Below are 17,639 nucleotides of genomic sequence, written 5' to 3' on the forward strand. Positions count from 1 at the left end.
TGGGAGAGACACACAGACCCCACATCCAGCCTATATTACTGGGAGAGACGCACAGAGCTCACATCCAGCCTATATTACTGGGAGAGACACACAGACCTCACATCCAGCCTGTATTACTGGGAGACACACACAAAGACCTCACATCCAGCCTATATTACTGGGAGACACACACAAAGACCTCACATCCAGCCTATATTACTGGGAGAGACACACAGACCTCACATCCAGCCTATATTACTGGGAGAGACGCACAGACCTCACATCCAGCCTATATTACTGGGAGAGACACACAGACCTCACATCCAGCCTATATTACTGGGAGACACACACAAAGACCTCACATCCAGCCTATATTACTGGGAGAGACTCACAGACCTCACATCCAGCCTATATTACTGGGAGAGACGCACAGACCTCACATCCAGCCTATATTACTGGGAGAGACACACAGACCTCACATCCAGCCTATATTACTGGGAGAAACACACAGACCTCACATCCAGCCTATATTACTGGGAGAGACACACAGTGCTCACATCCAGCCTATATTACTGGGAGAGATGCACAGACCTCACATCCAGCCTATATTACTGGGAGAGACACACAGAGCTCACATCCAGCCTATATTACTGGGAGAGACACACAGAGCTCACATCTAGCCTATATTATTGGGAGAGACACACAGACCTCACATCCAGCCTATATTACTGGGAGAGACACACAGACCTCACATCCAGCCTATATTACTGGGAGAAACACACAGACCTCACATCCAGCCTATATTACTGGGAGAAACACACGAACCTCACATCCAGCCTATATTACTGGGAGAGACATACAGACCTCACATCCAGCCTATATTACTGGGAGAGACACACAGAGCTCACATCCAGCCTATATTACTGGGAGAGACACACAGAGCTCACATCTAGCCTATATTATTGGGAGAGACACACAGACCTCACATCCAGCCTATATTACTGGGAGAGACACACAGACCTCACATCCAGCCTATATTACTGGGAGAAACACACAGACCTCACATCCAGCCTATATTACTGGGAGAAACACACAGACCTCACATCCAGCCTATATTACTGGGAGAGACACACAGACCTCACATCCAGCCTATATTACTGGGAGAGACACACAGAGCTCACATCCAGCCTATATTACTGGGAGAGACACACAGAGCTCACATCTAGCCTATATTATTGGGAGAGACACACAGAGCTCACATCCAGCCTATATTACTGGGAGGACACACAGACCTCACATCCAGCCTATATTACTGGGAGAGACACACAGACCTCACATCTAGCCTATATTACTGGAGAGACACACAGACCTCACATCCAGCCTATATTACTGGGAGAGACACACAGAGCTCACATCCAGCCTATATTACTGGGAGAGACACACAGACCTCACATCCAGCCTATATTATCAGGAGAGACAAACAGAGCTCACATCCAGCCTATATTACTGGGAGAGACATACAAAGCTCACATCCACCCTATATTACTGGAAGAGACACACAGACCTCACATCTAGCCTATATTACTGGAGAGACACACAGACCTCACATCCAGCCTATATTACTGGGAGAGACACACAGAGCTCACATCCAGCCTATATTACTGGGAGAGACACACAGACCTCACATCCAGCCTATATTATCAGGAGAGACAAACAGAGCTCACATCCAGCCTATATTACTGGGAGAGACATACAAAGCTCACATCCACCCTATATTACTGGAAGAGACACACAGACCTCACATCCAGCCTATATTACTGGGAGAGATACTCCTTCAAGAGAAAATGAAGGTTACAGACTGAAACTTAGTACAATTCTATCATCTAAAGGTAACTAATACCAATTGTAAAAATCTTTAAGTCCATAACATCTAAATTCCAATGAGTCATTTATCAAATCCTCAGAATTGCCCCTTTTTTCTTCTAAATACTACTTTTTCAGAACTACCAGTTCGGTTCAGCTGCAGCTTCGCGCTGGTGCCCCCCAACTTGAGTTTTCGCCTCCAGTAAGAATGAATGATTATAGATGTGCGCTCAGGGAACTGTCTAGATGCGAAATGTACTTTGTGCTAATTTTACCTTTCAGAACATCACGTGTTAGTAAAAAAGGACTGAACCTTTGAAGTGGAAGCTGCAAGATGCCCTTTTCTGCAGTTCTACCTTCCTTTAAAGTCTTCCTAAATCTGCAGTGTGTCTAAGCTCCCAAAGGATCGGGAATCAAAGGTAGTCTTGAATACCTGTTTAACTTAACTCCGCGCACATCACTGCTATCAATCAGAAACTGTGAATTAAAGAGGCGACAGCTCGGATGTCAGTCAGCATTTATCTAAAATAAGTAACCCCATTATAAACACAATCTTTACAAATCTGAGGTTTGAGGGTCTGCATATAAGTAAGGTGGGCCCCCAGGGGCCTCGGTCAGACGGTTGTAGCTAATAAGCAAGGAATTTTTTTTTTCATTTCTGTAATGTGGAGAACAAGTGTATTCCATCAAATGTAATGTATAATACCATTTTCTAAATTAAATGCAAGTAAAAAAAAAAAAAATAATGTAAAAAAAAAAAAATTTGGAGGCAAAGTAGCTCGAAATAATTGTGTAAAATCAAAGTTATTTTTAATTCCCAGCCGCAGCAGGACGACTCCGCAATATTCTGCTTGATATACGGCATATGTTAGGATTAACATTTTTGGAAAGATTAACATTAAAACGTGAGCAGAAAGATAAAAGTGTGGAAATGAAAATAATGGAGGCTGATTGTTATGCACATAAGTATTTCATCACGGGTAAAAGGGGAAATGCGTATCTCAATGCAGCCGCAGCTGCTCCCTACTGGTCCCTGTACAGACTAGTATCCCTCGCTGCACAACCTCTAGTGGCTCCTATCCATAGCTGCAGCACTAAAAACTCACAACCTGGACCTGTCTGCCTAAAAGGCCATCGAGTTGTTCCTCATAGCTACTGAGGAACCAGAGGGGAAATGCGTATCTCAATACAGCCGCAGCTGCACCCTACTGGTGTCTGTACAGACTAGTATTCCAAGCCCCTAGTGGCTCCTGCACCGGCTGGAATATCCATAGCTGCAGCACTAAAAGCCCACAACCTGGACCTGTCTGCCTAAAAGGCCATCGAGTTGTTCCTCATACCTACTGAGGAACCAGAGGGGAGGTTTTTACAACTATAAACCATGTTAGGAGAAGTGTGCAGAGATAGGCAGGGAACTCAGGTGAGGAGACATAAAAGAAGTGCACAAGTGGAAAAGGTGGAATGCTAATGCAAGCTAGGGTACACTGCTACAGACCTAACAGTTAACAATGGAAAGGTGTAGGTAAGGCTAGGTTCACATTTCCGTTGTTTTCAATCCATCAGGTCTGTCAGCAACGGATCCGTTGTTTTTTAGATGTCAACTGACACAACGGATGTGTTTTTCACAGAATTTCATTCAAAGAATCCTGTGAAAAAACGAATCCGTCGAGACCGTTAAATCCGCTGTGCGTCCGTTTTTTGACGGCTCCGTCATGATCTGTTAGTGTTTGGGATAGCCCAGTGGGTGTGCCAAACATGCTGGGCATGCTCAGTTGAGCATGACGGAATCCAGTGCTGGATTCCATCATAATACTGATTACGACAGAATCCAGCACCATAGACAAACACGGATTGCGACGGATTCCTGAGCGGTGCGTTAATTATGACGGCCCAAAAAAACGTTACATTCTGCGTTGTTTCCGCCCGGCGGTCAAGCCAAAAATGACTGACCGCGGCGGAGCGGATGCAACGCAAGGTCATCAGTCGCAATCCGTCACTCATACAAGTCTATGGGAAACAACGGCATCAGCCAAACGGATTCCGTTGTTTACCAGAGCCGCGGATTGTGACTGATAGAAAATGACGAAAATGTGAACCTAGCCTAAAGCAGGCTTTACACGCTACGACATCGCTAATGCAAAGTCGTTGGGGTCACGGAATTTGTGACGCACATCCGGCCGCATTAGCGATGCCGTTGCGTGTGACCCCTATGAGCGATTTTGCATCGTCGCAAAAACGTGCAAAATCGCTCATCGGTGACATGGGGGTCCATTCTCGAATATCGTTGGCGCTGCAGGTACGAAGTAGTTTGTCGCTCCTGCGGCAGCACACATCGCTCCGTGTGACGCCGCAGGAACGAGGAACCGCTCCTTACCTGCCGCCGGCCCCAATGCGGAAGGAAGGAGGTGGGCGGGATGTTACGTCCCGCTCATCTCTGCCCCTCCGCTTCTATTGTGCGGCCGCTCAGTGATGTCGCTCTGACGCCGCACGGACCGCCCCCTTAGAAAGGAGGCGGTTCGCTGGTCACAGCGACGTCGCAGGGAAGGTAAGTATGTGTGACGGGTCCGGCCGATGCTGTGCGACACGGGCAGCGATTTACCCGTGTCGCACAACCGATGGGGGCGGGAACGCACGCTAGCGATATCGGTACTGATATCGCAGTGTGTAAAGTAGCCTTAAGAAAAATTATAGAGCACAAAGCAAATACCAAACTGTTTTTTGTCTAACAGGCAAAATCCCTAGCAGCGGGGCTGGAGCGCCTTAGCAGAATACACATAGGAATATAGCCAGCAGAGAAGGCTAGTATCAGGAGAATATAAATAGCCCCACCCAGAATGTGATAGGACAGAGAAAATGAGTGAGGACTCCAATAACCACAAACAAAAAGGAGACAAAAGGTAAGAGACCATCAGTATTTGGACAAGAAATGACCAGGCTGTGACCCAGGAGGAAAGGAAACTGACTACGCAGCACAAGATCATCAGATTGAGTCTCAAACCCCAAGCATCACACTGATATTATTACCACTATATATATATATATATATATATATACATATATATATATGAACACACCACAAATAAAAATAAAGAATGGGGAAAAAAAAGCATATGCAGTATTGTCGCGGACAACAAATCTGATCTGTGAAGATGATAAATTGTTTAACCCCCTAGAGCAAGCACCGTAAAGAAAAAAAACCAATTGAGCTGTCAAATTCAGTTTTCTGCTCCAGCACATCCCAATAAAAATGCAATAAATAATATACAAATGCACTAGTGATATGCACTACAAAGTGGCACCATTAACCTCTTATTACTTAGTCGATTTTATAAAGTAAATAGCGATTTATTTATTAAGTGATTCAATAAACAAAAATTAAAATGATGGGCATGACATCAGCAGGGAAGTGAAGACAAAGGACAATTGTTCCACAACAGGTCAGTATAATTGCAAAATCTACTATCAGAATATTATATGAAGCACACATGCACAAAGTACACACAGTATAATAAAAAATGGAATCCCTCAATGTATTCAGCAAGATAAACTAGGGGTCAAAAAGGCCACATGTAAAAGTAAAAATCCAAAAGGCAGGGAGTGCGAGCAGAAACCCCCTTTAATACAGTAAATAGAAGGCAAATAAAAAATAATAATAAGATAGTGAAGACCAGTGTAAGTGATCCAGCATATAGTGCACAAAGGAGTATAGGTACGAGCACAAAATGCCTAAATGAAAAAGCTGAAAGAGGGATCACAAGTGCATGATCATGGAAATAGTAGGATAATCAAAGTGAATGCATAAATTACCTGGGGGGACAAGTGTCCTGTCTGGAAGGCTCCTACGCGCGTTTCGACGTGCAGTCTTTTTCCAGGGAGAAAGTAACAACTTACTTTCTCCCTGGAAAAAGACTGCACGTCGAAACGAGGGACGTTTCGACGTGCAGAGGGATTCCATTTTTTTATTATACTGTGTGTAATTTGTGCATGTGTGCTTCATATAATATTCTGATAGTAGATTTTGCAATTATACTGACCTGTTGTGGAACAATTGTCCTTTGTCTTCACTTCCCTGCTGATGTCATGCCCATCATTTTAATTTTTGTTTATTGAATCACTTAATAAATAAATCGCTATTTACTTTATTTCGGTTGCGCAATTCCTTATATGCTGTCTATTGATTAGCGCTGACGCAGGGTCTTATACTTTATTGGGCATTTTGCCCTCTGTTTGACCTTTGTCTTCTGCAATTTTTTGATTTATTAGTCGATTTTATGTTGTTACACTATTGTTTTGTCCATGCTTTCTTCCAATACAAAAAACTGTTTCATTTACCCATCAACATAGCCGTATTTTTTTTTTTTTTTTTTTTTACAGAGTTGCAGCAACAAGAAATACAATGCACACAGTTCAACAGTGTTTTAAAAATGCCCAGTGCACATGAATTTCATTAGATTGTATCCCCTATGCTTGAATTGTTAAATGCAAAAAAAGCACGACGGAAAAAAAAACCAAACTAAAAACGCAGTGTTTACGCTGTATGGAAACATGGCCTGAAGGTTTTTCATCAAGATTGATCTCCAAAGAGTGAAAGTTCGGGCAAGCGGTAGTGTGCCCCCCCAACGTCAGCAGCCGGGCTGCTCAGATCCGGATCCGCGGTGGCTCGAGGGGCGCACCGGACCCGGGGGTCATGCGGCCATTCAAATAAAGGGGGAATATTTACAGGGGTGTTGTATAGTTAAAGTTCGTGACGCCACCAGTGGTGTGTGGTAAGGTGAAGTACCACCGCTGCCATTGGGGAGTACACAGGCTGATGACGGGGGCAGCCAGATGTTGCGACCCTCCATGGGTAGGGGGGATGCCCCGGGACTCGGTGATGGAGTAGGGAAGTGCCGTTGGGGTGAAAGGGTTAATCGCGTACTCACTACGTCCACAAAGCTGACACCGACAACTTGGTCAACAAAAGTTCTGGACACCGCTGCCGCCAAGAGGAGCTAGTTTGGGTCCCGTTCTCACTGGTGTTGCCTGATGATCTGTGACCTTTTGCTTGGCACTGAGTTCTCTTGCTAGTTGGCCCCTATAGTGTAAAACTAGTTGGGTCCCACTCCCCAGTGTGGCTAAGTGTGGGAGCTTGCTCTCAGGGATCACGCTTGGGATTTTCTGGACCGTTTTTGTGGAAAGTCCTATCCCCCTCGTTGCGCTAGTACCGCAATTTTTGAGCTGGTGGAGAGCGGATCTTGAAGGCTCCGTTCTTGTCGGGTAAATGGTCAGGTTGCCTGAAGCTACTCCCTGAACCCAGTCGTGCCCTGGTCCCAGCCCGGTTATGGTACAAGGCCGCCGGATGTCCTCCTCGACAGTTCCGTGCCCCTTGTCACGATCCCCTGCGACCAGGGGTCCAGCTCCTACCAGGCCCAGACCACCATCTGCCACCTAGTTACTTCCAAGGAGCCCGCCTCCTGACCTCCTCTCTCCTTCACTTCCTACTCTTCACTCACCTACTCCTGACCTCCCCTTACCAACCCCCCAAGTGAGCAACCCTATTCCACTCAGGCCGTCCCACTGGTGTGTCTGGTGGGTGTGGTGCAGAGTGTTCCTAGGATTTTGATTGGCTGGTATTGGCAACACCATACGTTGGGGACCCGTAACCAAGGAGGAGGTGGATATTGCACGGGAGGGCAGATTGCACAATACCCTGTGTGACGTATCAACCGGCTGTATTACAAAGGGCCGGTATGTTTTGCAGAAGCATGGGTGCTCTGCAATGTGAAATTGGCTGGGACCTGTGGTTCCACAGGATTGCATTACATGCAGAGCCATGGAAGGGTGTGTGATGCTGATTACACACTCCCTGCCACCTGTGGGTGTGGCTCCAGGGGTTAAAGCAATCCTATCTCTGAACCTAGGTGGAGTGTGTCTAGGGCAGTCTAGATAAAGACTAGCTTCAGACTTCCAGTGTGTGGACTGGAAACAAGTGAGAGCAGAGCCGGGAGCTCTGGGCGTATCAGCCTGTGTGGAGGCTGAACACAAGGCTCTGAAATGGAGTCTGAGGTGAGTGCAGCCAGGCCAGGGCTATAGGGCCGAATCTCTCCAGGAGGAGAGACAGACAGGGGTCTGCAGAGGGCCCTGGGTGCTGGAAGGAACCTTGGCTAGAGTTGTACGCTGGCAGGAGCCAGAGAGAGGGGAAGTTGCTAAAACTTCCACTATGAACTTATTGTTTATGTTTGAGGGCAGTTTATGCTGAGTGTTTTTAAATAAACTGCCGGAATTTCTATGAAGAGACTGTGTACGTGTGTTGCTGAAGCTACCTCACACCGCTGCAAGCGAGTGGAACCCCCACGTTGCAGGGCGCAACGTTACATATGGTGTCTCGAATGCGGGCATGCGGTCTGGTTGCTAGGGGCAACGGCCTAGGATGTATTGCTGTGGATCGGCGGGTCCACGAAAATCGTGTCGGCGCACTCAAGCAGCTGGCGGTGGATTGGCGGGTCCACGAAGATTTTGTCTGTGAACTCAAGCAGCTGGCGGTGAATAAGCGGGTCTGCAGGGTTCTGTGCTGCAGTGGCGAGAGACCAGTGACTGGAGGCCAGCCGGAATTGCGAGGCCCTGCTTGGTGAGCAGTGATACACCACAGGCTGGTGGTCCTGGTTGTACGGGCGGTACAACCCGGAAAGGTTGGTGGTTCTCTAACCCCCCCTCCCCCTGTCTTTGACCACCGGGTATTACCCATTGGAGCGCCCCTCCTGTGCCTCTTTTTCATTACAGCATGGAGGAGCTCCTGAACCAGCTGCTGCAGAGCCAGCAGCACCAACAGCATGTGCCAGGAGGTCCAGTGACAGCAGTGGGGGCTGAAAGCCAAAAAGAGGGAATGGTCCCTGCGGACGTTGTGGAGGAGCTGTACCAGTTCCTGGTCCGGGGACAGCAGGAGCTGTCAGTGTGTGGCGATGTCGCAGCCATGGACTAGTTTGAGCATTCACTTCGGGGCCCAGTATGGACACTAGGTGCCCAGGGAGATAAGGGTGAACGGTGTGAACTGGGGGCTAAGGACATTGCATGGAAACCCCAAAAGGGGGCGGTGGCCCGAAAAGGGGTGGTTGCCCAAAAGGGGGCGGTGGCCCAAAAAGGGGCGGTTGCCCAAAAGGGGGCGGTGGTCCAAAAAGGGGTGGTTGCCCAAAAGGGGGTGGTGGCCCAAAAGGGGGCGGAGTCCCAAAAAGGGGCGGTGGCCCAAAAGGGGGCGGTATCCCAAAAAGCGGTGGTGACCCACCAGGGGGTGGAGCATTCACAAGCCGAACAGGTGGACTATAGCAAGGGGCAATGGGGTTCGCCTTACCTATGTCCTACCTGCGGTATAGGCTATCCATCCGATGTGAGGCCACAGAAGTGCTCCGTGGACTTGAATGGGCTACGTGTGTCTGGTCTGTTAGACCCGGGGAGCTGGAAACCTTAGTGAGACCCATGCCCAATCTCCATTTTATGGATGGTAGGACAATAGAAGGAAGCTGTGTGCATGGGACCACTAAAGAATATCCTCTGGCCAGAGTGATGATTCAGACGCCCGACCGTATGGGGCGCCCAGATGTGGTTGTGGTTCGGGATTTTATCTATCCCGTTATCATAGGACAGGACTTTGAGTTGTTTAAGGACTTATGGAAGACAGAGGCCGGGACCGATTACACCGGAATGAGTCGGCCGCCGCCTAGGACAGCCGGTTTACCGTATGAGGTTAAAAGGGGTCCTTTTTCTGCAGTTATGTGTGGTAAGGAGGAGATAGCACCTCCTCCAATTGACTGTCCTAAGTTAGGGGTGACCAAAGAAAATGATGGACGGACCCAAGTTAGTGACGTGACGTCTCCAAAGGGAAGTGACAGTCTGACCACTAAAACCCAAGTAGTTTCAGGGGAGGAGACTGACACCTGGTTAAGCGGGGACATGTTACTCCAGGACACCAGGGGGAGTGATGATGACTCCAGTAAAGACACTGACTCTAGAAAGGGGACAAACTAGTGCAGTGAGGTGCAGATGAGCGAGAAGGGTAAAACATCCTCTCGACGCCGAAGACGTAATAAGCGCCGAGAGGGGGCACAGTGTATGCCGTCTGAGGATGCAGAGAAAGTGACATGCCTGGGTAATGACGACATGGTGCCAGTAACAACTGCTACGGTAGAGTCAGATGGTGATATCCTACAGAAGAAAGAGGAATCAGAGACGGAACTGACACATTGTAACGACAGAAATCAGCAGGGTGAAAACGCAGAAAATGAGCCAACCAAGGACGTAATGGTGGTGGTCCCTATGATTTCCCCGGGTGAAGCTGATAGTCTGTCAAGCGAGAGCGGTATAGGAAATGGAATCCTGGAGAGTGAGGGGGGAGGAATAATCCTCAACAGTCATGGTGAGCAGACTGGTGAACTACCTGGTGCTGGGGTGGATGACAGCGAATTCAGCCCCAAGTCTCTAAAAGGAACGGAGTGCCATGTTGAAGAGTGTGACACCCAGGCTGAGGGTGACACGGCAGAGACCCCAGAGGAAGTTGAAGGTAATGCAGTGAAAACCCAAGAAACAGCTGGCGCTGAAGTGAAGAGAGCCTCTGAGGAGGTGAAGTCTGGACCAGAGTTCTCATCCCGGACTGAGAGCCTGCCTGACCTGCTTGGCAACACCAAGATGGAGGATATAGAGAAGGTCGTGGGTAAGAAGAGTAAAAAACCCAAAGGTTCTGAAGCTGAGGCGGGTACACTGGCAAGCGGTGACGTGCTGCCAGAGAAACCGATAAATCAGGACAACAATGGTCCGTGCGATGAAGCCGTGGAGAAGGAGCCGACCCCAGAGTTGAAGGCTGAATTCTCTCCCGCTTCTGAGCAAGCTGACGAGCCACCTATCTGTGAGGCGGTTGAAGGTGAGGCAGCTGAGACTCAAGAGAGGGGTGACTATGACAAAGTTGCACCCCATGGAAAGGCCGGAGGTGTAGAGGTGGAAGAAGCCTCGGAAATAGTGTGTCGTAGACCAGAGAGGTCCTCAAGTGAAGACTCATTCAAGAGGATGAGCAAAGACCATCTGCAACAAGAGATACTGCTTAGGCAGGCTACTGAGAGTCGAGTAAGGGAGCTGGAGAAAGAAGTGGCTGAGCTCCGAAGTCGCTTGGCAGAGTACCAGTCCAGGTCCCAGGTAGCCTTGGAACAGATGGAGCAGCGAGTGTCGATCCTGACCAAACTTGTTGAAGCAGGGGAGGCCCAAAGAGCTGACTCTGGAAGCTAAACTGGACAAGCATGTGGAAGCGGCAGGGATGAATGAGACTTCTGTAGTCAAGTGCATGGTGGATATACCTGTGGACTTAAGAGACGCGTGTGCCACCGAGGGCATGCATGACGAATTTAAGAGAGCTGTGGAAGCGTGTGAGGTCTACTGTATCCCAGAGGCTGAACAGTTAGTGATATTGTCCACCAGTGAAATTACTGGGCAGCGGGTGGCTATTCTAAAGGACATGCACTTCAGATGTGTTCGTATGAAGTGGAAGGTCCAACTGCAAAATGAAGAAGCCACTAGACAGCTTGAGTATAAAAGGAAAGCGCAGAGTTTGGCGGAAGATATCGTCCAAGTACCCTGGGCTCTGGTGGGGAGAGTCATTGGAAGATCCGGACGAGTCATGCAAGACATGGTGAATAAGTCGGGATTAGTGCGGTTAAGAATCCCTGCTGCTAATGAGAGCAGGATACCCAGGGAAGCTGGTATGGTTCCGTTCGTCTGTGTCGGGACTGTAGAGAGTCTTGGAAACATTCGAAGCCCTCTTGGATATCGGGTACACCATGTACATGACATGGAGCGGTTGAGGCAAGAAAACCTGAAAATTGAGGAGTAGCTTCGCCAACTGTGTGGGGGACAGCAGCCGTCTTCTCCCCGTTTTTCAGGGGACAGAAGTGGAAGATGGCGTGTCGGTCCAGTAGTTAAGACACACGATAAAAGGAATCGCCGACAGAGAAGTAACCTACGATGTACTGTAGATAGTAGCCGCTATGAGCTTAGAGTTCCCGACAGTCGCCCTGGGGGTACACGAGTAAGCCTAGGTTCAGACAAGACTGTAGGTTTGACTGAGGATGTGTCTCTCTACTCCGGTGACCCTGGGAGGGGGTCAGGGGGAGAACGGTCCGGAAAGGGGACGTCCTTTAACCCTAGGTTGACACGACAGGGTTTGGTGACAGTGTCGGGCGATGTCTCAGGGACTAGTGCTCTTGGGCACCTTGGACGGCCCTCTCGACTGGTGGGGCATGGCTGCGGGGATACCCTGTCTCGCGGCCCCAGGTCGTTGGCAAGTGTTCTCCCCTACGGGTTTGAACAGAGGGGAAGGGTATGTGACGTATCAACCGGCTGTATTACAAAGGGCCGGTATGTTTTGCAGAAGCATGGGTGCTCTGCAATGTGAAGTTGGCTGGGACCTGTGGTTCCACAGGATTGCATTACATGCAGAGCCATGGAAGGGTGTGTGATGCTGATTACACAGTCCCTGCCACCTGTGGGTGTGGCTCCAGGGGTTAAAGCAATCCTGTCTCTGAACCTGGGTGGAGTGTGTCTAGGGCAGTCTAGAGAGACTAGCTCCAGACGTCCAGTGTGTGTGGACTGGAAACAAGTGAGAGCAGGGCCAGGAGCTCTGGGTGTATCAGCCTGTGTGGAGGCTGAACACAAGGCTCTGATACTGAGTCTGAGGTGAGTGCGGCCAGGCCAGGGCTGTAGGGCCGAATCTCTCCAGGAGGAGAGACAGACAGGGGTCTGCAGAGGGCCCTGGGTGCTGGAAGGAACCTTGGCTAGAGTTGTACGCTGGCAGGAGCCAGAGAGTGGGGAAGTTGCTAAAACTTCCATTATGGACTTATTGTTTATGTTTGAGGGCAGTTTATGCTGAGTGTTTTTAAATAAACTGCCGGAATTTCTATGAGAGACTGTGTACGTGTGTTGCTGAAGCTACCTCACACCGCTGCAAGCGAGTGAAACCCCCACGTTGCAGGGCGCAACGTTACACCTGTGACAACCTGATAGGCCTGGGCGTCACAGTAGCATGGGTACGCTGTTGGCTCCAATCCTTTAGCAGAAATAGCTTTGCTTCTGCACTACTATAGGAGCACATGGGGATTGAAGCTGCCTGGATCCAGCTTGTAAGCGCTGCACTCTTTACTGGGACACTGGCCACCACTTAAAGATTGCAGGAGAGGCAGGTAACCTAGGTAACGAAGAGTAAAATCTCGCTATTCTTGAGAATAAAGAGGATTTTTAATAACAAACAAATTGCAAAGTTGCTTATTTTTATAAACACTTCGCAATTTTACCTTGTTGAGACAACATGTAACTCAGAAGGAAGGATGACATTTACTACTGAAGTGCTGCTTTTAATATAAACTCAATATGTAATCATCCAGGAGGATTCCTGGGCTGTCTGTAAGACGGTATTCTATAGAATGAGATCTATAAAATGGCAATCACCGCATCATTCATGATCTCAGGTGACAGATTATGACAACCTGCTCTAGGGGAATGGCGGACGGTGAGGAGTGAATCCCTATTTTTTTCCTTTTGTGAGTAAGTGCATAGATCCTTTCTGTATATGATAAAGCTGAGGATGTGAGGATGGATACATGAATTGTACCTGATTGCTGAGTAAGTGAAAACCCATTTAATGCCGGAGACGCTGATTGGTCTTTGTCAGAACATTTGGTGACTTCTTCCATACTTGAAAAGACAACAATTCATGTGCCTATCTCTGCTCTCTATGGTCCGCACAATCAGTCGCTAATCACTCCAAGCTTTCATGTGGAGGCTACGTTATATACACTATATGGAGAAAAGTATTGGTCCCCATCATTGAATTCCGATGTCTCATTCACTACCATCGGCACAGGTGTATAACATCCGGTCCCCCGCCATGCTGCCATCTGCATTTATTCAAGAGCTCAGTGATACCAGCGCATCCTGTAATAGAAGTCACCAGGTAACAAGTACGTTCATGACATTTCTTTCTCCTGAATTTCCCCCATCACCTGTGAGTGATATTACTTGAGGAGTGGAAGGAACTGAAGTGGAGATCCCATAATGTTACAGATTGGGGGACGAGAGCTGAGGAGCAAACGGTAGAGAAGTCTTCACTATTCTGCTGACCCCATAACTGCAGAGTCCAGACCTCCTCTGTAACATCAGCACAAACACTGCGACTGCCGGAAGCTTCAAGGCCGAACAGCTTCAGCCGTACATCACCAAGCACAATGCTGAGCCGTACATCACCAAGCACAATGCCGAGCCGTACATCACCCAGCACAATGCCGAGCCGTACATCACCAAGCACAATGCCGAGCCATACATCACCCAGCACAATGCCGAACCGTACATCACCAAGCACAATGCCGAGCCATACATCACCCAGCACAATGCCGAACCGTACATCACCAAGCACAATGCCGAGCCATACATCACCAAGCACAATGCCGAGTCGTACATCACCAAGCACAATGCCGAGCCGTACATCACCCAGCACAATGCCGAGCCGTACATCACCCAGCACAATGCCGAGCTATACATCACCAAGCACAATGCCGAGCCATACATCACCCAGCACAATGCCGAGCCGTACATCACCCAGCACAATGCCGAGCCATACATCACCAAGCACAATGCCGAGCCATACATCACCCAGCACAATGCCGAGCCGTACATCACCCAGCACAATGCCGAGCCGTACATCACCCAGCACAATGCCGAGCCATACATCACCAAGCACAATGCCGAGCCATACATCACCCAGCACAATGCCGAGCCGTACATCACCAAGCACAATGCCGAGCCGTACATCACCAAGCACAATGTCAAGCCATACATCACCAAGCACAATGCCGAGCCGTACATCACCAAGCACAATGCCGAGCCGTACATCACCAAGCACAATGCTGAGCCGTACATCACCAAGCACAATGCCGAGCCATACATCACCAAGCAGAATGCCGAGCCGTACATCACCCAGCACAATGCCGAGCCGTACATCACCAAGCACAATGCTGAGCCGTACATCACCAAGCACAATGCCGAGCCAATCCTACGGGTTGAACTAGATGGACTTAGAGTCTCCCTTCAACCTTAAACTATGAAACTATAAAATGCTGAGCCGTACATCACCAAGCACAATGCCGAGCCGTACATCACCAAGCACAATGCCGAGCCATACATAACCAAGCACAATGCCGAGCCGTACATCACCAAGCACAATGCTGAGCCGTACATCACCAAGCACAATGCCGAGCCGTACATCACCCAGCACAATGCCGAGCCGTACATCACCAAGCACAATGCCGAGCCGTACATCACCAAGCACAATGTCGAGCCATACATCACCAAGCACAATGCCGAGCCGTAGATCACCAAGCACAATGCCGAGCTGCACATCACCAAGCACAATGCTGAGCCGTACATCACCAAGCACAATGCCGAGCCGTACATCACCAAGCACAATGCCGAGCCGTACATCACCAAGCACAATGCCGAGCTATACATCACCAAGCACAATGCTGAGCCGCACATCACCAAGCACAATGCTGAGCCATACATCATCAAACACAATGCCGAGCTATACATCACCAAGCACAATGCTGAGCCGCACATCACCAAGCACAATGCTGAGCCATACATCACCAAGCACAATGCCGAACTGTACATCACCAAGCACAATGCTGAGCTATACATTACCAAGCACAATGCCGAGCCGTACATCACCAAGCACAATGCCGAGCCATACATCACCAAGCACAATGCCGAGCCGTACATCACCAAGCACAATGCCGAGCCGCACATCACCAAGCACAATGCCGAGCCGCACATCATCAAGCACAATGCCGAGCCGTACATCGCCAAGAACAATGCCGAGCCGTACATCACCAAGCACAATGTTGAGCCGTTCATCACCAAGCACAATGCTGAGCCGTACATCACCAAGCACAATGCCGAGCCGTACATCACCAAGCACAATGCCGAGCCGTACATCACCAAGCACAATGCAGAGCCGTACATCACCAAGCACAATGCCGAGCCGTACATCACCAAGCACAATGCCGAGCGTACATCACCAAGCACAATGTTGAGCCGTACATCACCAAGCACAATGCCGAGCCGTACATCACCAAGCATAATGCTGAGCCATACATTACCAAGCACAATGCTGAACCATACATCACCAAGCACAATGCTGAGCCGTACATCACCAAGCACAATGCCAAGCCGTACATCACCAAGCACAGTACCGAGCATCAGATGGACCGGTGTAAAGCCACCACCACTGGACTCTGAAGGAAATATATTCTGAGCAGTGATGGATCGCATTTCTCTATCTGCGCCTGATGGAGGAGTCTGAGTTTTACATCCTGCCTGCATTGTGCCCACTGTACAGACAGTGGAAGAAGATAATGCCCTGGGCTGTTATCAGGGGGCGGCCCAGGCACCTTAGTTTCAGTAATGGGAAATCTTAATCTTCAGCATAAGACATTGTTAATAATTGTAGTTTCAGCTTTGGGGGAACAGTTTGGGCAACAGTCTTTTCTGTTCCCCCTGACTGTGCTCAGTGCACAAGGTCCATAAAGACATAGAGGGGGAGAACATGACAGCCGTACAGAGCCATGACCCCATCCTATAATGGAGATTGTGAGACCCAACCTCCCCCTAACATTAGTCTCAAAAGCTCTTCTGAATGAGGAGACAAAAATTCCCACAAACGCCACCAAAATTTGGTAGAAATCCTTCCCAGAAGAGTGGGACCCATTGTATCTGCAGAGGACGACTCCATATTAATGTCTATGGATGTGCAATGGGAGGTCAGAAAAGCTCGTGGAGGTCGAATGTGGAGGTGTCCCAATACTCTGTAGTGTATACATGAGAAACCCAAAAGATTCCAGATCAATATTCTTGGGCACAATAACTTTCATATGTTGTTACAGATAATTGGAAAAAAAAGGAGCGATGTCCCAGGAACCTGGAACATGTCTTTTTTTCCCATTCCTCCAGTCTCTTGTTTGGGATGTGTGATGAGTGCTGCGGGCTATACCGAGCTTGCACCACAGTTGTGCCTGGATTTGCACAATCTGATCAGGTGAGCACTTTCTCATCCGGCTCCCTCATGTCGGTCTACCCTGGGTTCACATCCGGCTCCCTTACATCAGTCTATGCTGAGTTCTCATCCAGCTCCCTCATGTCGGTCTACGCTGGGTTCACATCCGGCTCCCTTACATCGGTCTATGCTGAGTTCTCATCCGGCTCCCTCATGTCTGTCTACGCTGGGTTCACATCCGGCTCCCTCTTGTCGGTCTACGCTGGGTTCACATCCGGCTCCCTCATGTCGGTCTACGCTGGGTTCACATCCGGCTCCCTCATGTCGGTCTACCCTGGGTTCACATCCGGCTCCCTTACATCGGTCTATGCTGGGTTCTCATCCAGCTCCCTCATGTCGGTCTACGCTGGGTTCACATCCGGCTCCCTCATGTCGGTCTACGCTGGGTTCACATCCGGCTCCTTCATGTCGGTCTATGCTGGGTTCACATCTGGCTCCCTCATGTCGGTCTACGCTGGGTTCACATCCGGCTCCCTCATGTCGGTCTATGCTGGGTTCACATCCGGCTCCCTCATGTCGGCCTACGCTGGATTCACATCCGGCTCCTTCATGTCGGTCTACGCTGGGTTCACATCCGGCTCCCTCTTGTCGGTCTACGCTGGGTTCACATCCGGCTCCCTCATGTCGGTCTACGCTGGGTTCACATCCGGCTCCCTCATGTCGGTCTACCCTGGGTTCACAT

General features: G+C 49.2%; 1 protein-coding gene across 1 annotated transcript in view; it reads right to left on the reverse strand.

Moving 5' to 3' along the window:
* The window catches only part of SHANK2 (SH3 and multiple ankyrin repeat domains 2), a 724,216-nt gene that overhangs the window by 561,274 nt on the left and 145,303 nt on the right, over positions 1 to 17,639 (reverse strand). The window lies entirely within an intron of this gene.

This window comes from Anomaloglossus baeobatrachus, chromosome 10, assembly GCF_048569485.1.
Source record: "Anomaloglossus baeobatrachus isolate aAnoBae1 chromosome 10, aAnoBae1.hap1, whole genome shotgun sequence".
NCBI lineage: Eukaryota > Metazoa > Chordata > Amphibia > Anura > Aromobatidae > Anomaloglossus > Anomaloglossus baeobatrachus.